The sequence below is a fragment of the Manis pentadactyla genome, chromosome 16 (assembly GCF_030020395.1).
Source record: "Manis pentadactyla isolate mManPen7 chromosome 16, mManPen7.hap1, whole genome shotgun sequence".
Taxonomy (NCBI): Eukaryota; Metazoa; Chordata; class Mammalia; order Pholidota; family Manidae; genus Manis; species Manis pentadactyla.
In genome coordinates, this window is record NC_080034.1 from 77,020,381 (window position 1) to 77,041,592 (window position 21,212).

General features: G+C 41.8%; 1 protein-coding gene across 3 annotated transcripts in view; it reads right to left on the minus strand.

The window, feature by feature from the left end:
• RNF144B (ring finger protein 144B) overlaps positions 1-21,212 on the minus strand; it is a 164,907-nt gene that overhangs the window by 112,241 nt on the left and 31,454 nt on the right. Inside the window, exon 1 of one of the 3 annotated variants that reach the window (XM_057493985.1) lies at positions 20,145-20,165. The exons of the other annotated variants lie outside the window; for them this stretch is intronic. The gene's annotated coding sequence lies outside the window, so the exon portion shown is untranslated. Of the gene's footprint in view, positions 1-20,144; positions 20,166-21,212 lie in introns of those variants that run through there. 3 annotated transcript variants of the gene reach the window in all.

Here is a 21,212-nt window from a genome sequence, read left to right on the forward strand (position 1 = left end):
CTTCCTGTCTCCCCACCTCCGGCCATCAGCGCCGGCTACCTCTGCCCCATCGGGCCGGTGTTCCAAGGCTGAGAAAGAACGAGGGCAGAGGTGGCAGGGGCCCTCCTCCTAGGGGCATGTCACCGTACGGAGACCCACACAGACGCCTGTGCAGAGTCACGGCCACAGGAGCTCAGAGCTGGAAGTGACCGAGTGAGCCTGGCTGAAGAGAACAGAAACAGTCTCCCCCAAGAACCTCTGTTTGCATTGCTTGGCCCAGAGCTGGCCTTGGAAGCCTCATCCAAGTCCCCATCACCTGAGAATCCGAAAAGGGGGTGGGGGCTGTGCAATCCAGCTCTCCCCATTCCGTGACTCCGGGTGGCCTAGGGATCTTAGACGCTTCCGATGACAGCTACTGGGTGGGTGGGGGGGTGTCCCGTCTGGTGCTGGGTAAGACTGGGCCCCCTGCCCTTCTCTGCCTCCTTCTCCCACATACCAGGGGCTTCGATGGCATCAGAATAAGGCTGCCACACCTGTGCTCCAACTTCAGTCTTACTCCATTCTCCACTTCAACTCCATAATTCCTGGGGGTGCCGGAGAATAATCTGATGACACAAATTCACACTGAAGTGTGAAAGGTTAACAGGCCTTCTCCCACACCAGCTCCCCACTCTCTCTCACTGATAAATGAAGTGACCCCCCAGTCTTGTACTCTAGGCAGCAGACAGGGAGAATGTGGAATGTGGGCGCAGGTTGGGATGGGAAATTGGTTTTCTGTTGCCCGGCCAGTCGCACCCCTTGCTGGCCTTGGAAAACAGCGAGGCGGTAGCTGGAGGCCGCTTGGAGGGCATGAGGACGGCCCCCCACCGCTGCCGCCCCCCGCCGCCACCACGGAGGGCAAGCCCAGGCCAGCTCACGCCGTCTCCGCGCCAGTCTTCCTGACTTTTACAAAAACTGAAGCTCTGACACGTGCTGCGATGCGGATGAACCTTAGGAACACCAGCTAACGGAGAGAAGCCGGTTACAAACGGGCACGTGTTATATGATTCCAGTCGCAGAAGGAACCCACACTAGGCAAACACAGAGGCAGAAAGGAGAAGACAGGCTGCCCGGGGCTGAGATCACGCAGTTCCTACCAGAAACAGCGGAGATGGCTGCACGATTTGTGAACGTACTTAGGGCCACTGCACCGTAGACTTACAAATGGTCAATTTTATGTTTGCATATTTAAAAATTACAACAAAAGAGCAAAAAAAAATTAGCAAAGGGAGACCTGCACACCTACCTCCCCCAACCGCACCTCCCCCACTTTTCCTGGCCCTTCGGTGCCTGTCCGTCCGCTCCGGCTCTGCAAGGAGTAGACACAGTTGTCAACCCAAGGAGGTCTAGCTATGGAGGGACCCAGGGGCTTGGCTGTCCCCTGACAGGGGCTACAGAGCAGAGCTGCACGCGGAGTTCAACAATGTCTCCTCCATGCATTTTGTCTATTCTCTTCAGAAGTGGGCGCCATTCTTATTCCCTCTGTATCTCTGCCCCTTCCCAAGGGTTAAATAGCGGGTGGCCTTGAACCCACATGAACTATTTTCAGGTAAGCCTTGGTGTGACCCAGAAAAGTCCATTCCCAAGCCACTGGGCTCTCAGGAGCTGAGGGTGGATTCACCGAATCATGGTGCTAGCCACTGGGAACAAACCTGAAGTGGAATTTTTTTCCCTCATATGAAGATGGAGGGGAAGTGGGGTTCCTTTTTCCTTCTTTACCATGTACTTAGTATTGTTGTAACATAACATTCACTCATTAGATATCATTCACTAATTATTATGCCATGTGACTGTGTGGTACAGGGTAATGGTTAGGAACCACGTCTGAAGACAGTTTTACACACTGGGTGTGTGACCCCGGGTGGGCTCCTCCACTCCCAGGGCCTCGGTTTCCTCATCCATGAAGTGGAGATAAAAGTTGTGCCAAAAATGAAATGTGCTACACAAAAAAGGCTTAGGAAAAATTCCTAGCACATACTGAGCTCTCAGAGGAAGTTGTTATCTGAATCAGCTTATCACACCCTCAATTTTCGTTGCTCACTGATGACAAGGGGCATTTTTTCTTGCCAATATTGGACACTTTTATCCCACTGAAGTGGAGGAATGGGTGCAGGAAGATGATTTACTTCTCATAATTTCCCCTAGTTTTTTCATCACTTGTGCTAGAGAGGCCAAAATAGCATCTGGCACATGCTAAGCCAACCGAAGTTGACCACCTCACTAGAATCCTCAAGAAGGGTATTTAAAAAAAGAACAAAAAAAAACTGTAGAAACCAAAACTGAAAGCAGAGGTGAATAGAGGTGAAGGGCATGGAGAAGTTCTGTGGCAACATCTGAAATTCTCAACCAGCTGTTGCTGCCTCCACCCACCCCGACTTCCCAATTACGGGAGCCCACAAATTCCTGTTTTTGCATACGCTTCTTTGAGCGGAGCTTCAGTCACTTGCAACTAAGAGAGTCTTGACTGATAATCTCAGAAATGACCACTTTAATAATGACAGTGGAAATGCTGATATCCATTTCCATCTCTTTCCAGCATTTTTTGACAATTTTTAATGAAGAGTACGAAAATTAATTTTTGGATAAATGCCTGAGGAAATGGTTGCACTCCTTAAATAAATGAAGATTCTCTAAGGAACAGGGAAAATGGGTTTGGAAAGCACCGTCTTGAACTCAAGGCAGCCAGGATGTTCACCAAAGACCCGGTGAAGTGTTTGAAGAGCCGTTGTTTATAGACACGCCCAGTGTGCATCCTCCCCCAACCACTCTGCAGGCGACAGGCTCGTGACCCCTGCAGTCACACCTGGGAGAGCCTGCTGGCCACCTGGGAAACCCTTGCCCTCCCTGGAAAGACACTAGGCATTAGCTCCTCAGGGAGGTCTTCTCTGCCCATGGCCCGAACTCCTGGGCTCCCATGGGATTCCTCTTAGAACTTAGGGTTTTTATCATGGTTTATTTCCAAGTGCTTTACCTGCTAGTCCTCAACATGCTGGAGGGAAGAAACTTCCACGTTCCTCTCACCATCATGCCTCCGGGCACAAACCAGGTGCTCAGTGCAGGGCTGATGACTGGACGGGTTGAATCCTCCTGACCCTGACCTCCTCAGGCTTCCTCTTGCAGACCTGCCCAGCTGTACGCACACCTACCCACACTCGCAGGAGTGAGACGCAGCCGTGGCTGTGCCTTACGCTGCTCTCCGGGGCAGCATCTGTTTCTTCCTCCCCAAAGCCCAGTCCACACACTGTGAGTCAGAAAGAAACTGTCAGGAGATGGAAGTTCCCTTCGGGATCTCCTTAATTTTGATTTCAACATCACAGATGGGGAACTATGAAGTGTGGAGAAACTTTCAAGACCTAAAATAATTTATCATCCAGGAGGTCCTAACTGTAAGTGATGGTACACCTGAAGCATGAGCACACAGTGACATCACTGCAGACACAAGGTGTGCAAACGCATTCACACAGGGGCATAAACGCATTCACGCAGGGGACCACGCACAAACACGACGACATGCAGCAGATCACTGAAAGCTTTACAGAGTTAGAAACATGCGAAGAATCACATTTTTATGTCTATATAAGACAGGAGCTGTACAATTCCACCAACTAAATTGTTTTTCCGACAGAGATGAATGTTGCTAACAGTTTATTTTTCCTTGTAAAGAGTACACCATTCAACAACATGTTTATTTTATAAATGAACTCCATCAAGAAAGTCAGAGCATTCCTCAGGAGTCAAAAAAAAAAAACAACAACAACTCTATAGCACAACAGTCCATCAGACTAGAGAGTCTGGCCTCGGTGTGTAGGGGCAGATGGAGCTGAGGTCTGTCTGGCGAATGTTTACCTCGGGTGTTTTTGTAGCATCAGAAATAGACTGATGAGGCTTAATTTAAAATCTCAAGTGATTTCTGGCCATTCACATTTTATCTAATGTGAATCGTAGCAGGGAAGTCAATGAAATATAAATAATTGACCATCATTTTTGCTTCAATGAAAATCTGAGTTTGGGCAGCCGCACTTGTCTGAGTATTTTCTAGCTGTCTCTTTCTATCATAAAATGGACCATTTCAAAGAATCTTTGAAATGGGACCCCAAAACAGGGAACCACCTACCTCCCGCTTTCTCCTGAGTCAAGTTTTCCCAGTGTCACAGGCTTCATGATTTGAGTTGAAGGTAATTTCTAGACGTAACACTTACATGCAAATATAAATTTAAGATTAATCAATGTTAAGTGGTAGTCAGGATTAGAGAATCCCGTACTTGAAAAAGACTCAGGAGTTATTTAGCTCAACTCCATCACTTTATGAATAAAGGAACCCAGAAAGATTATAAGATTTGCCCAAAACCAGAGTTGGGGACAGAACCTCAGCTCTGGCCAGAGGTCAGGCCAGACATTTTCTCTCGCAGTTCATACTGTTTCCTTGAAGACTTGAGAATTTACCTTCATTATCCACCCCTATTTATCAACATTTATGACAAGAACAATAGACGCACATTTATCTACAATATCATTAGGTTCACATCTAAAGAACAACAATGTCACAGTTGTTTAGTTGACAGTATAGCACTCGTCCCCTACCCCACACCCAGGAAAAAAAAAAATCAGTGAGGGTAGATTGCAACCCAACCTGTAGCCTTAAGGCCCTCCTGAAGACTTTTTTAAGGCATTCTGAAGTAAAACAAAGATGGGATTATCATAACCCGCAGCATGGGGGAGCTGGGGAAGCACACCAAAACATTTGTATTGAATTTGTTCGTGTTCATGGAATGTCAAAACCACCTAGTACGGACTTACCATTCGCTCCTGAAATTTGCAGCATCAGTCCGGCACAGTATGCGCTTCCTTGTGTAGATTAGCAGGATTCTTAATTGGTCTAAAGCGCCCTCTAGTGTTCCTATGTAAAAACTTCCTTTAAGACAAAGTGTCATCCTTCCTAACAGTTTGGGTCCCTTTTTGTCCTGGACAGGCCTGATTTAGGCCTATTGTCCTGTCATCCTGTTTGGTTTAATATTTGCCTGGATGTCTTCACTTTAAGGAAAATTGCTATCAACGGTCACCTTGAAAGAAGCTGAGGTTGGCTGAGTGGCCCTTTGTATTTCCTGGCTTCTTCTGTGCCTCTGTCCAGCACTGGGTGAGGCACGTGAGCCGGGCTGTGAACTGAATGCCTGCGTCCCCCCAGGAGTCGTGCAGAAGCCGTGATTCCCAGTGTGATGGTATCTGGAGGCGGGGCTTTGGGGAGATGATGAGGTTCAGACGAGGTCATGAGGATGGAGGGGATTAATGCCCTTACAAGAAGAGGACAAGATCAGAGCACCCCCGGCCCATTCTTCTCTCCCTCCCCCTCTGTCTTCACAGCAACGAAAGGTCACGTGAGGATAGAACGTGATGACGGCCGCCTGCAAACCAGGAAGAGGGCTCTCACCGGACAGTGAATCTGCCAGCACGTTCACCTGGGACTTCCCAGCCTCCAGAATGGTGTGCAATGAACTTCTATTTGTTGAAACAGTGCCTGGTATTTTGTTACAGCAGCTCGAGCTAAGACAACTAGGAAACAGAGAGGCCACTCTAACAGTGTAAATGCAGGTCATAATTTCACCCAAAAAAGCAGTAAGTCATAATTTGCACTGTTGTATCAATTAAAACTGTATATGTCAAAATTCACACATTTTGAATATGCCAAGTTTTTGTTGAAACTGATGTTGAATTAAAAGCAAAACAAACAAAAACACAACCATATGATCCAGCACTTTCACTTTTGGGAATATATCCAAAGAAACAAAAACACTAACTCAAAGATATCTCCACCCCCAGGTTCAAAGCAGCATTATTTACAATAACCAAGACATGGCTATAATCTAAATGCCACTGATGAATAAAGAAGTTGTGATACATATACTGATAGACAGATAAATAGAGACAGACAGAAACACACACACACAACAGAATACTCACTAAAAAAGGAGGAAACCTGCCATTTGTGACATGGATGGAGCTTGAAGGCATTAGCTAAGTGAAATAAGTCAGAGAAAGACAAATACTGTATGATCTCACTTATATGTGGAATCTTAAAACAAACGCATAGAAAAAGAGATCAAATATGTGGTTACCAGAAGTGGAGGGGGGCGGGGAACTGGAGGAAGGTGGTCAAAGGTACAAACTCCCAGTTATAAGGTAAATAGGCCCTAGTGTGAAACATACAGCATGCTGACAATAGCTAGCAGTGCCGTGTGATATACAGGAAAGTTGTTAAGAGTAAGTCGCAGAAGTTCTTATCACGAGGAGAAAATTTTTTTCCTTGTTTTTCCTTACTTTTTATTGTATCTATATGAGAAAATGGATGTCAGCTGACCCTATCACGGTGATCATTTCACAATATGGTAAGTCAGGCCATCATGCCGTATGCATTAAAATTCTACGTGACACATGCCAATGATTTCTCAATGAAAGTGGGGGGTAAAGAACTACTTCAGCATGGTGACCTCAGACTGCACCCTTTACCGCCCATCACAAACTGGAACGACTTAGTAATCAATATGTGTCCAGAAATGGTACTAAACCTTTCCATAAATGAGTCCTCTAGATTTGGGGTGTGCTTAGTTCAATATCAGTTAGAAATTTTAGTCAAAGAACTCAAGGGGCACCAAAACTCCTCAACTTCTTAAGCTTTTGGAGAATTACAATTACTGAAAAACAAGCCTGGCAAAAAGGAAGACACTGAATCATCTCAACTACAGCAAAGACAGGAGGGAATAAATCAAATGATGAGCCCTCAAATTAGGTCCAAGATAAAAACCCATAGCTGCTCTTTGGAACAATTCCAATTGTGGAGAGAAACTTTTATAATGTCCACTGGTACGGAACAAATTAAGAGGGTCTATGATTTTGTAGCATCTCAGTTTGAAGAAACATCAAAAGAATCATATCTGGAAATAATTTATTTGCTGAATTTTGCCTCCTTGAAATATCTGTCGAGGAAAGGTACTCAGAACGGACGGGGAGAAAGAATCAAGGATTATACCTCATCTGATTTCCTATACATTTTACTACAAAAATACAACAATTGAGAACACTTTCCATTTAAGTAGAATTCATTTAGTTTTTACCCAATAACCCAGTTCTTGCAGAGAGATGATGTTTAAAACTATTACAGTTTACAGAGAAGAGTCAATTGAAGGTGTAAACAATTTCAATTTTACTAATATAAAGTACTTCTATGAAATATTGCAGACATTAGGAACAATTAAAAACAGTATGTCCATATTAAGAAAAAGGCCAGTGAACTGATATTAGAACCAGATAGGACTAAAAAAAAGAATTATGTGAATATGCAACTATCATTCAACTTATTTTTAATGTTCAAGTAATATACATAAAGGTTTTTTTTTAAAGAACAAGGATATTTTTATTTTTTGGAAAGAATTTCATTTTCAAAGGTTTTTAAACAAAACTATTCTTCAGGCTTATCCATATAATAAAATTAATTTATCAGTCAATACATAAATAATTTTTAAGCTACATAAAATATGTACATATATGTTATATAATATGTATCATTTTAGCCCCCACCTTTTCATTTTAAAAGTGTACTAGCTTGGAAAATAAATTACCCTAATGATAGCTACCATTTACCAAAAGCTTATCATTTATCAGTCTCTATGCTTAAATCACCTTATCAATTAAATCTTTATAGATACCCTGAAGGATATGAATTACTTCACTTTATCTGATGACAATGGCGTGGCAGAATGAGGATTGGTACCCAGGCCGTGCCTGCCCCGGCCCCGTCACCTGGCCCTGCTGCCTCTCTGTACATTACAGGACACACTACTGGCCCTCCACAGACAGAATGTGCTTCCAGCTAATGATCATGAATTTGGTTCTATCATGACCTATGACCCCAAAGCCCACATGGTCAAGGCTGTGCATTTCCAGGAGAGCTGGCACATACAGGAGCCCAGATGGCAGCTGAAAACCCAAGCAATTAACAGCCCTCATAGACCCTAGGAGAGTCACAATTACCCCATGTCTTTCAAGGTTCAGGTGACTTTTCCATGTGTAATTTCCTGTTCCGCAAAATCTTTTACTTTGCATTCAATGGTATTGTAGACACTTCAGGGGCAAATCATAATGTAGAGTTCTTACATTAATGTGCATTAAATGGTATGTGACCTCAGACTTTACCATCACTAATGTTACAGATTATTTAAGTCCCTGGCTATCCTATAATATAGAAGATGCTACGAAAAGCACAATAAACATTTAATCATAAGTTTAGTCATTAAATGTATCACTTGGTACATATTCTGTTCTGTTATGAAGTGTCACTACTGAGGCTGGGAACTCTTAAAAGATTGTGTGTAACCCAGTTAGGATGGCTACTATCCAAAAGCCAAGACACAAAAATTGCTGGCAAGGATGTGGAGAAAGGGGAACCCTCCTACACTGCTGGTGGGAATGTAATTTGGTGCAACCACCATGGAAAGCAATATGGAGGTTCCTCAAAAAACTAAAAATAGAAATACCATTTGACCCAGTAATTCCACTCCTAGAAATTTACCGGAAGAAAACAAAATCCCTGATTCAAAAAGATATATGCACCCCTATGTTTATCACTGTCCTATTTGCAATAGCCAAGATATGGAAGCAACCTAAGTGCCCACCAACAGATGAATGGATAAAGATGAAGTGGTACATATACACAGTGGAATATTATTCAACCATAAAAAGAAAATAAATCCTCACATTTCTAACAACATGGATGGATCTAAAGGGTATTATGCTCAGTGAAATAAGCTAGAAGGAGAAAACAAGTACCCTATAGATTTCCCTTATTTGTGGAGTATAAAAACAAAGCAAGACAGAAGGAACAAAACGGCAGTAGATTCAGATACACTGAGAAGGGACTAGTGGTTACCAAGGGGGAGGGGTTAGGGAGGGGGAAGGAGATAAAGGGGCACAGTAATTCACAGTCACAATATAAGTTGATCACGGGGATGGTAGTACACAGTGGAGAATACAGTCAATGATTCCGTAATATCTTACTACATTGATACGTAGTAACCACACTAGAGGGAGTGAGGATTTAATAATATGGGTAACTGTTGAACCACTGTTGTATATTTGAAACCAACGTAAGATTGTATATCAACAATACTTTAATAAAAAAAGATTATGTATAATATAGGTACTTATTTTTCTGATGCTTTCATTGTATTTTAATTCTCAGTCATATTTTAGATGTACACAACTTTCCTTTTAAAAGGAAAAATAACAACAAAGACATTATTTAGTAGACAACACAGATAATGAAGATACATAAAGTACCTGTTAAGTAGATTAAACCAAGACTTTTTTTTTGTCTACTGATGATAATAGATTAAAATGTTGCCTGAAGGTAAGGTTTGTTTTAGATTAGGTATCCCCACAAAGTGAGGATTTGGTTTGAGACAAGGATGTGATTGCAAATAGTTTACTGGAGAGTTGCAAGGATTACTGACAGGGTAGCCCAGGAAAGGTACGATGCTCAATAGAGCCGGAGTGTCAAGCTGTGACTAGAACTTACCTCCACCAGGAAAGGCCTAAGTCACCTCCCCCAAGGGGTGAGGGAGCAAACTAATCACACCTTAATTCCCATCAGCCATTGATTGAGGGTTTCTGGGGGGCTGTTGTTAATTTCCCCAAATTTCCAGATACTTGCAGTTGCAAGTCTGCAGCCAATGAAATGATAAGAACTACTACACTGACCCAAGCATGAAGTGCAAATGCTGACCTGCTGCCTGCCTGCCCCTCCCCACACCCAAACAGTTCAAGATATAACAGTAATGGCTTTTTTGGGTAATTACAGCTACAGAAAATGTTCTAATTTTAAGCATCTCTCTCCCCCAATTCCTAGAACATTAAATAATCTAGTATATGAAAGGGAGAGAAATAAAAATTTAATTAAAACTTATTGGGAGTTGGGTTGCAAAATATTTTAAGAAAATCCATGAAAAATTGGCCTATTAAAGTATAACAAGGATTCTCAGCCTCACTGGATCCCAAAACTGTCAAAATGAATCAGATATGGATTGAACTGAAGTGCATACGAACAACTAGGAACAATCTAGCTGTGCATGTCAATGCTTCAAAGACGGGAAGGGCGTGCCCATGGCCTCCTAATCAACCCAAATGACATTTTTTAAGAGAAAAATCCATGTTGTTGTTTTGTTTTGTTTTGTCTGTTGATTGGTAATTTACAGATTATGCAACAATACTGCTCTCCAAATACATACATATAAACTACGTGTGTGTGTATGTATGCATATACATATATATATGTATACACACACATCTAAATGAATACAGGACAGAAGAGAGTGGAATTTGTTTGTTCTGGAAATAAACCTGTTACTTGAGTCTCTGAAGTGCTCATGATCTGTGGCAGCCCAAGTTCAGGCAGATGAGCATTCTGAGAGCTGTTTAAAGAAATGCAGTTTCTTCTAGATGGCAGATGACAAGCCTACAATCTGCTGAGATATTTCTCACCTAGTTTTCATCTCTGCATATCGCTCACAATTTTAAGCATATCCCTCCCTCTCGAAAAACATGACAAACATTTCCATCGGCACATCCTGGGTGGATCTTAAAGAGTATTGGAAATAGCACGAGCAGCTGTTGGCCTCTCTAAATACACAATCCCAGTCTGCAATGCTTTCAATTCTTGAAAGACAAGAATAACAGTTATGTTTTTTTTTAACCGAAGATAAATGCCATGTTATGCCTGAGAAAGGTAGGGTCAGCCTCCCTCCCAGGCAGGTGTCAGTGGAAAGGAAAGGCCCCTGGGAAGGATGCACAGACTTGACTAACTGAAGGTGTAAGGGGCCAACAACTTGTTCCATTAAATTTTGGAAACAAAAGTATTGGTCTTTTCAAAATTAAGAGCCCAATTTTAGGTATATACAATAAAAAGTTCATTTGGTTTCCTCTGGGTGATGGAACTTCAGTGATTTTCATGTTCACCCTTACAGGCAAGCACTATTTAATTTTTTGACACAGATATGTCAGATACGTACTACTTTTATAATCAGAAAAATATGTATAAAGCTATCCTGACTTTGAAAACATGAAGGAAAGACAAAATAGGAAGAAAAGAGAAAAAAAGGGAAAAAAGAATGAAAGTCCTTATTCAGCCAGTCAATCTTTTGACAAAGAATTCTTTGGTTCGACACCAGCCAGGACACAATAATCACAGATTATGGTCGTTGCCATCGAGGAAACGAATAAAGGGCAGACAGTGAGTAATACCCATAGCGTGCCCCAAGGAAGCACCGCTGGAGAGATGGCTAAGCTAAGGCCCCCACAGGTCACGGTGACCCTATGAAGACGGCAGGGGAACAGCATGTGCAGGGACCCTGGTGGCTCCACGCTGACCAGCGCGGCTGGAATGCAGAAGGAAAGAGAGCCCAACGGGATGGAGGGGGGTGGGGGCCGATTCCTTCAGGCCCCTGGAAGTCCAGATGAGGATTCTGTATTTAATCTCAATACAATGAAGGCCATGAGCCGATTTTAAGCAGGAGCGAGAAATGATCCTGTTTACAATTTCAGTCAATCCTTCCTGGACGAAAGGGGGAGACGCACAGCTGGTAGTTTGGTTGATTTTGGCAGGAGTACTCAGGCCACTTTCACCCCTGCCTTTGCCAACGCCAGAATCCCTCCAGCCTTAGATCCTACCACCTGGCAACACTGACCCCCAAAATCTAATAAGCCTATGCACACAGCTCCCAGACATCCCCACAACCTTCAGCCTAAACCCTTGAGCGGGTCCGGACTAAGGCCCCCCCACCTTCTAGGGGTCCTGCCGCACAGACCTCACCGCCCTCTTCGCTGTGGTCCCCATCTGCACTTCTCGGGGAGGATCAGGCCCAGTTCCCCATGACCACCATCTCCCTTACCCCTCTTCTTCCCTCCCGGTTCCAACGCATGCCACCTTCTGGGTTCCCGGTATTTGGTGCTACAGTGTCTTCTTTGCAAATAATTTTATTTCATGAAATTGTAAAATGCCTGGGGTTGAAAAAGACTTCAGAGATATTCTGGTTCAACTTCCAGGTTTGCATGACAAGGAAACAGGCCTGGCATGGTTAGCAGATTCTTCCAAGGTCTCCAAGGTTAGGATTTCTGACTTCCTATTTAGAGTTACATGATTTTGAAGCAATTTTTTAAAAAAGGAACAGTTGCAAAGTGCTTCATGTTTTACAAAACCCTTCTGTACACCCACACCCATCTCGCAGAATCATTGCAGCCCCCAAGTAACAGACATAAATTGAAGCTGAGGAAGACGGCGTGTGAGAGAGCGGCTGAGCAGGTCCTGGGCCAGGTCTTCTGGCTCCGAGGACAGAGTAAAGTATAAAAATGTCCCTACTGTTACAGCGAGTTAGTCCAGGCCCATCAAAGGCAGAGATGTCCAATTTCTGCTCATTGTTATTGGTTTATTATAGCTTTGTGTGCATTCGTTTTACATTCCTTCCAAAGAGCAGATTTTTTTTACTGTGGTTAAGGAGGGACTTTGTCCAATACTAGGAGTTCATTGGAATGACAGTAAAGGCTTCTGAGCTGCAGAGAAATTTTAAGGAACAAAGAAAATGAAGAAGAGAGAAGCAGACATTGCCAAGTTTATGCTTCGGCCAAGGGCTGGATGTAGATGCAGACCAAGGCCATCATGGCAAATACCTTCGTCAGAAGATACTCTCTGAACCGGCTTCTTATTTTAAGTAAAAGTGAACAAAGCATAATTCCAATGTGGTAAGAACATGGGAGGTTTTACTGAGTTCATTATTAAAATCTGAGCTATATACCAATTGTATTATTTGTACTATATTTTTTCAGGACAGTTGATGTTTAGAGTTTTAAATTCAATGTCAAAAAAATCTAAATGATAAAAAAAACTTGTTCCTCTTGGTTGCTTTGTAGAATGCGGAAGAGCTTACTGCTGGAGAGCAAATATATTTTGGAATGCACTGCATCTTGAGGCTACAATTACTTCTTTTCTTGGTCTGAAAGAGGAAAGGGGTCAGGGGCCCTGCAGAACAGGCATTGAGCAGCAGCTGACGCAGGCCGGGCACCCAACACCCACCCCGGAGAGATGGCGAACTCTTGCCCCCAGAGCCCAAGAGAGAGAGAGAGAGAGAGAGAGAGAGAGGCTAAAAGAACATTTGTGCCAGAATTATCATTTGCCCGCTCTTTAATTTGCTTTTACTTTCATGAGCTCAAACATTTTTTTCCCCCAAATATCAGACCTATTATTGTCAACATCCCCTTGGGGAATGTAGGTAGTTACTGAAGTGTGTTGTAAAGCTTCTCAAGTATGAATGAAGAAAATCTGCACTTACCTCAAATGCTAAGCACTCTGAGAATACAGCTCATTCCTTTTGTGAATAGTTGCTGAGATAAGAAAAATCATATGGGACTATTAACTGAAACCCCAGAGTAATGGAGTGATTAGGATTTTCTTTTTCTTTGTTACCAGTTTTATTGAGAAATAATTGACACATGTCACTGTGTAAGTTTCAGATGTACAGCATGATGGTTAGATTCACACGTATTGTGAAATGAGTAGCACCACAAGTTTAGTTAACATCCATCATTTCTTTTCCCAGGATTATCCACTGGGCTTGGAGAAATAGCTATGAAAACAAATCAGGCAAAGAACACTTCTTGGTTTTAGAAGACTAAGAGAGAACGTCTGAAATAGCAAGCGTCCCACCGGAAGGAATCATGCACAACACACATATCTGTCATTACCGTCAAATCTGAATACATTTCAGGACATTCTCCGTGTACTGCATCCCACACAGTGCACACTCCCTGACCATTGAGCCACCCAAGCTGTGGTATGCAGGTTCTGGCTTAGCTCAGTCGCACGCTGCGAACCTGATGGCACAGAGCTGTCAGTGTAACACCTCCCCCTGCATAGCTCTCATACCTACCGACAACCCCAAGACGGTGGTTCGTGGATACACAGAAAGCCTACAGTGCATTACCCCGGCCTTGGGGCCCTCTGCATTCCTCAGAGTCAACTGAAATCTGGAGGCACTGAGTCACCTCTGACAGTGCATTCCAGTGTAAGCAGCCTGTGTTTAAGATCAGGTAGATGACTAGTCAAGGACGATAAGATTGAATCACCAAGATCACCCCTTTCCAGCTTTCAAAAGCACTGAATGTTGCTCTTGTAAATGGGACTTTAAGCTCCCTAAGGATTCTTCTGATGCAGCTATGTTTGCATTTGTGTTACTTTAATTTCTTTGGATAAAAGCATTGAAACAGTCTTTATATTTAAGATTCAGATGGAAGCAGAACATAAAAATAATGTTTTAGGAATGCAAAATGAGTAACACTAGTCAAGATGTCACACCTCTGCTTTCTTAAAAATTGAGTCTTGCATAAAAAGCGTTCTATTTGCCATTGAATTTTAAAAAGGTGTCAGTAGCTCAGACAATTCAATAGTTTTACATTTTCAGACAATTTCTGATTCTTAGTATATTTTGCAACCAACAATAAAGACAATCATTGCAAGTAACTTTTTGCACCATTAATATCTTCCTATGATAAAAGAATATCATGCTACAACACTAACTATATTAAACTGCAATACAAAAACTAATAAGTAAAAACGAGCAATCTAGAACATTGCATAAAAGCAAACAACAGAATTGGCTTTCATAGATCATTTAGTTCCATTACCAGCGCATTAGGATAGGAGTGAAATTCACGTAACTTAGATGGGCACCTCCTGGCCAGTGCTATGTATGGCTTTATGGCTCCAGCTTACTTTTAACTCTGAGAAAACATAAGTCAAAAGCCAGTGCAAGATACTAGTGACACCTCTTCCACCATTAAGGGTACATGACAATTGATCCTCAAGGCTTTGTCGCCTGAGCCTTCCACGCAAATTGACAGCACACAAAATATCCTGAAGATCTGATAGCTGAACCTTTCAAGGCAGCTGTTTTGACCCTTCCATCAAAAAGAGAGGCTACTGCCGGGCCTGCCAATATCTTCACAAAGTCTTAGAACTCAGGAAAAGTCAGGTTAATTTAAATAAAGTCGACAAATCTCATGACAAAGTGTTGAAGACCTTGGCATCCACATTCTGTAAGAAATTGAAGCGATTAAAAAAGCAAATTAAACGAAGCAGACACAGTTTTAGTACATCCTTGGGAATTTTTTTCTGAATGCCAAAGAAGAAAAAAGTGCTTAAGCACAAGGAAAATATACTTAAGTATCAGCAAAAAACAAATCTGGAAAATATTTTTTTTAAATCACAGATCACATTTAGAAAAGTGTCCTGACAGTAAAATATATCGTATGCTGGGACAGTTCAAGTTTGGGGTGATTTAAGCATCATTTTATGCCTTGAACTGTTACACCAAGATCTACTTAGTCCTGGTTCTTATATTTTTTAATTGTGTTTAAGATCCCTAACCCAAAATAGCTAGCAGCATGTTACTCAGATTTCCTGGAATTACAGATCAACAGAGCTAGAAAGATATTCAAGATGATTTGTTTCAACATCTATTTATAGAGGAGTGTCCTGAGATCCAGACAGGATGAAGGTCATGCAGTGGCGATGTGAAAACTAGGGCCTAGATTCCTTGATTCTTAATTTACTGAATTTTAGTTGTGATTTAAAATGACATAGTTTGAAAAATTTTGAGATTGGTTACAGCAGTCATTCCTTACATTGTTTGCTACTCTAGGTGATAAAAAGTAACCGAAGTGGAAAAATAAGACGATACAGAAATATCTCCCACCCCTGAAAAAAGAAAAAAGACTCTCAATAAACAAAAAGATTCATATCCCTCTTTTGCCCTAAATTGTCAAATGTGTTACCTAAATTCTCCATTTCCTTTTAGTGCTATATCCTAAATTAGAAGCATTTTCTTCCTTAAATGAAAACACGTTTAGCAGGTTTATAACCTGACCCTACACATAATCCCAAATCTCAGTGGCTTAAAACAAAAAGGGATTTCTCAGCCGTGCTAAAGTGTATGCTGCTTCAGCAGGGGGCACTGCACATCGTTATCATTCAAGGACAAGAGCTGGTGGAGCAGCTGCCATAGACGGGTCCCCAGCAGATGTCACCCATGGTTTAAATACTCCCCCTCAGAAATGACACCCAATTCTGCTCCCAGGTCACTGGTCAAACTGGCCACATGATCCCAGTAAAACCAGATGGGGGCAAGGACATGCCATACTTAAGGCAGACAGCCAGAAACGTTTGGAGAAGAGCATTACCACCACACCTTATATTTTCTGAAACATGAAAAACTGAATATTGACCTTCTCTGAATGAATACACAAGTTTATTAAGTACCTGTATTTATCATAAGCAGAAAGAAGCTAAAAAGAATGTCCCTAAGAAACAAGAACCGTCAGCAATAGCCTTTGTTCAACTATCAGATAACCAATGAGCCTGGCAGGCCACATCAGTTTCCACATTTATAAAATAACAAGAGAGGAAGGATGACCCCTAAGGTAGAAGGATGACTCCTAAGGTATAAGATGACTCCTAAGGTATACGGATGACTCCTAAGGTATAAGATGACTCCTAAGGTATAAGATGACCCCTAAGGTATAAGGATGACTCCTAAGGTATAAGATGACCCCTAAGGTATACAGATGACTCCTAAGGTATAAAATGACCCCTAAGGTATACAGATGACTCCTAAGTTATACGGATGACTACTCCAGCCGTATAAGACCTACTGTCCTAACTCCCTGAGTTTATGTGGATGTACGCGAGGCCATCTCACGCTGCATTAATGCTAACATCAAGATATATTCTCTTGAAAAATGCAACATTCAAACATACAACTCGTAATTTCAAAGAAACATTCAGAGATGGTGATGACTTGGCTGTTCTTTCTGTTCTGCTTTTCCCCACAGTCACAGGAACTGTAGCATGCTGCTTTCACAGGGTTTACTCCGAAGACTCCTGCACTAGCATCTGGGAGTAGCTGCCCAAACCACAGCCAGTTTCCTGCTCTGCTCGTCCTGCTCTGCTTAGATGCCCAATATTTGTATTGTTTATTTCTCTCTGCTTTTACTCGCCCCTTTCCTTACAGAGTGGAAAGAATTCTAAATTCTGCCCAGCAGTAATGTAGCCTTGTACTTCCTCCTGACATGGCTCAGCACATGACATTTCACCTCCACCAGGTCATTCTGTTTAACCAGCCCAGGAGATACGGACACTCATAATTTACTCGTGATCATCAGGAATAAGCTTAATAGAAAAAAAAAGTTCTTGTTTTACATAATAAGGAAAGATAACAGTATAGGCTCCTGATGTGAAATCAGAACTATGGGTCCCTTTTAAAAGTGAATTTGTTTTAATAAAAGACAGATTATAAAAGCAAGTCATCTGAACCCAAAATATTTAATTTGGATCCAATGGTATTAAACATCTTGATCTGTGCTGTTAAGGAGGCTGAATCTGGTACCTCATAAATGAAAAGAGATCCCTGGTTAGTTACTAATCTACTGTGAGGATCGTCTCAACTTCATTTACAATGAAGTGAACTACACGCTTTTCACACAGATGATAGATCCCTCCGTGGGGTTTTCCAATTATCCAGTGTACGGAGAAGACAGTCTTGCTTTCCTGTTATCTCCAAGAGCCTGCTTTAGCCATCAAAAAAGAGCAAACTTTTATACCTGCATGAACCTCAAGATGTGGGAAATCAGGTTTCAGAGTCATTGAACATGACCAGGGTGGGAGAATGATACCAAGTCATAAACTGTACATGTTGTTAATCAGACGTATATGAAGGTAAAATAAGCTTAGTGGGCTTAATAAAAGTTCTTTTCCTGACTGGCGCTAAGCCTGGTCCCGTGGGAGCGGTGCGGACTCCAGTGTGGCCCCAGCGTCAGTCCCAGCGGCTCTGCCTGCTCTCTGCCTACTGCAGCTGCTGGCAACTAACTTGAATTATTACCATTAGAGAGCTTCTCACCATTTCTGAACCCAAAACACAGTGCAGAGCATTGTTCATTCATCTACATTATAGAAACACAGAGATTTGGTTTGAAAATAAAGGTCTACCTAAAGCCCCAAGTCAGTAAACCAGAAACTACATTGCAAGTTGATGGTGGTAAAATATGAGCTCAGAAGGAACTGGAGAAATAGAATCATTAAGGCTTAAATTTTCCAACTACCTAAGTTAACCAAGGCTATCTTACATTAGAAGCGTTTTTCTTCCTTCCAAGAGAACTCATCTACACAAGGGGTTAGACTAGAGCAATGATTCTTAACCTGAAGAGGACATCAGATTACCTAGGAAATTCTTCCAAACACACATACCCACCCACATCTCAGACCTGAGTCAGCAGGAAGCATGTTTAGTTTGAAAATGTTCCACAGAAGGATTCTGATACATGCCTTTAGTTTGTGAATTCTAATTGCTGAAGGCCCTTCCAGGCGTCAGTTCTACATTAATAAATGCGTTAAAGAAAAAAGGGCTTTGCAGAGTTGAATCAGTAAGGTTCTTCCAACAATAATAATTACTTGGTCACATGGTTGACGTTGTAGTGAAACAGCCACCGCACCAGGTCTGTCTCCACCTCAGGGTACAGTGGCTGAGAAGGGTTTAATACTAGATTTGCACTTCACACGAAGTCTTCTGGAGAGAAGGGGAGTCAGCATTGAACCAGGTTCAAATTTTTGCTTCTTCATTCCTAGCTGGGTAATTAAACTCGCACTAATTACTGAACTTCAAACTTTCTGAGCCTCGTGGGAATTTATATGTTCCCATACATAAAACGGGAATGAGAATCTCTCTCACTTCTGCACAGTGCCTCAGGTGAGCCTGACTCAGCATAGGTGGTGGGTAAATGCACCTTCCAAACCTATCACACTTCCTTCTGCTTCAGTCTCGTTTCTCTAAAGATCAGCTTTTTCCTATGTTTTAAAAGGCTTTTCTCATTATGAAACCAATAAAACATTTTGATTTTAAAGGGAAAACCGTGGTCTTAGTGTTATTCATGCCAGTGACGGAAATGTATATTACAGATGGATGAACTATGACACCCAATAATCTGCAAACCTCAGTTTATTTCTCTTTCCTAAACCACACACCTCCCTTTTGTTATTTCTATTTCCAAGTCAAATCCCCCACTTTTCTAAATAGAAGCCCTAGGGCTGGTTGCTTCATCTTTGAGGCCATAGTTGTGTAAAGCAGGAATGCTAATATCTTCACTATTTACTTCACAAGGTTCTGAGATCCAAGTGGGATCACATATATCAAAGTTATTTAACATTAATGCTATGCAAACACAAAGGCCCGCCGTTGTACAGCAACTCTGAACGGCCTTTCACCAGGCTTCTCAGATACGACAGATTTAACTGTCTTCCACTCTCATTTTCTTCCTTGGCTCCCATATCATAGGGAGGTGGTAAAAGCAAAAACAAAACTAGTCAGGTAAATGTGAAAAAGGCTTCTTTCCCGGATGAAGAAGTTGATCTGTAACCACAACACCCTGCATGGGTTCCAACCTCCATAATGGATACCCAATTTGTTTTTCACATATGTATTTCACTTTGGTGAATCACTTCCTGAGGCTTTTTTATTTCCCACAAACTCTCTAATGTGCCACAGAATAGTTCTGTAAAATCATAAATATGCATATTTAAGACTTAATTTTAAATGTTTTCCAATACTTGAAACCATGAAAAATAAATCGCACAGTTTTCTAAAATGAGAAAATGTTAACATAGGGTGCTATCTAAGCACACCAGAATGACTAAGGATAACACAGAGGACAGCATAGCCCAGAAATCCCTAATGTATTTTAAGATTTGCCTATTCAGGCTTGGTTGATTTGGGGATGAATATATCCTTAGATTCTTATATCACTTGACATGTGGAGCCATGCATCTATTTTTTAATTAAAAGAATGAATAAATTTTCACAATAATGTTCCAAAAATCCCTTAAAAGTTGAGGGTACATGAAACCAAGGGGATGTGATGCTGCCCCAAAGGGTACAGTCCAGAGTTCCCGCCAAAAGCTCACCCAGGCCCCTTTGGGAATTTAACATGTCTGCTGTCTGCTGTGACTTTCACCATATCCCGGCCACGACAATCACTCAACTCACCTGACGGCTGCTGCCTACAGCTTAGCTCCCAGGTCAAGGAACAGACCGAGTTCCAGAACTTTCCTTCTTCCCACTGACAACGTTACTGATCCCCATTCTGGCGTGCATCCAATAACAGAAGCACATGTGTTAGTTTAGTTGGCTGCTCTGTTAGCTGCTCTTTTCACTTAATGTTTCAAATAGTTTTAGTTACACGTATTTTGAGTAATTTTGATAAATGCATATTTACAATTCTGAACTATAGTAAATTAAGACTAAACTCATAAATGAAAATATTAAAACAGCTAAGCTATTCCAGTAAGTTTGTTACTTTATATTCACTATGTTGAGTTAAATAAGAGTACTTAAACAGCTCAACCAAATTAAAACTATAATGATTAGATAATTTTCTCTTGGTTATTGAACAAGCCAAGAATAATACTTAGTAATACAAAACCTATAAGTAAATTTAACAGTAAGTCTGTGGTACTGATATTTTTAATTGCAACATTTCAGTAGGACATCAAAGTCTCAAATGAATGGTAACATATAAACCAGATTCATAAATGAAGGGACCCAAAGTTGTAAATACATAAATCGTCTCCAGAGTGATCTATGGACTCAATGAACTCCAATAAAAGATAAAATGGAAATTTGGGGGGATAGGTCACAAGATAAATATGAGGACTTACAGTCAATAAGGCACACTGAGGTGATCTGGAAAGGCCCCCTCACCCTTTTGTGCGAACACATATAAGCCCTGGATTGAATATAACAAATTAGTTCTAAATGCATAGCTAGGCAAAAAGCAAGAAAGGGAAACCTCCCAGAAACAAAAAGGAAACTCAAAACTCACAATGGTGATTAGGAAGTGAAGACCTAGTAGTAATAGGAGAATAGGATATTCGCCTTGGAGGGTGGAATGGACCACCACGTGCATCTGGAATTAAGCACCTCCCATAAAGTCAGGAAAGTGGAAGGACTAGGAAGTCTCCATCCTCCCAAAGGGAAGCAGTACAAAAGCACGCCACTGGCTCCGCGCTAGAGACGGAAAACGAGTTGGCAGTGCGGAAATTAGAGCCTTCAGCC